Source organism: Pteropus alecto, unplaced genomic scaffold, assembly GCF_000325575.1.
Source record: "Pteropus alecto unplaced genomic scaffold, ASM32557v1 scaffold68, whole genome shotgun sequence".
Taxonomy (NCBI): domain Eukaryota; kingdom Metazoa; phylum Chordata; class Mammalia; order Chiroptera; family Pteropodidae; genus Pteropus; species Pteropus alecto.
The window spans coordinates 6,800,181-6,800,744 of record NW_006441386.1 but is presented as its reverse complement, the minus strand read 5'-3'; the positions used below and the strand labels follow the sequence as shown (position 1 = coordinate 6,800,744).

Below are 564 nucleotides of genomic sequence, written 5' to 3'. Positions count from 1 at the left end.
TTGAAACCACTATGAGATACCACTTTACATAAACTGGGATGGTTATAATTAAAAAAAGGAAGGAAGGAAGGAAGGGTACCCATTTTTGCTTTAATGAAAAAAGGTGGAAGCGAAAATAGCGTTTGTTTTGCAGTGAGAGAAGGAAGGAAGGAAAAGAGAGAGAGAGAGAGAGAAAGAAAGCAGAAAGAAAAAAAGAGAAAGAAAGAAGAGTCTACGGCCATGCCACCCGGAACAAGCCTGATCCTGTCTGATCTCGGAAGCTAAACAGGGTCAGGCCTGGTTAGTACTTGGATGGGAGACCACCTAGGAAGACCAGGTGCTGTAGGTGTAAAAAAAAAATAATAAGTAAGGGATTGTAAGCTGACAAGATCCTTGCAATCTGTGAGGTCAACCAAGGGTTACATCACCTAAAAAAAAAAAAAGAAAAAAGAAAAAAAAGAAAGAAAAATAAAATACAAACTGTGAACAAAATATTCTAGAGAAGGTAAAAAGAGGAAATGCTTACTGACTCACTTTAAAAGGCTGATATAGTATTAAACCCAAAACCAAACAAAAACAGAAGGG

At 37.4% G+C, this 564-nt stretch overlaps 1 pseudogene; it reads left to right on the top strand.

Moving 5' to 3' along the window:
• The first annotated feature begins 209 nt into the window (after nt 1-209).
• LOC112485327 lies at nt 210-328 on the top strand (annotated as a pseudogene).
• The last annotated feature ends 236 nt before the right edge of the window (nt 329-564 follow it).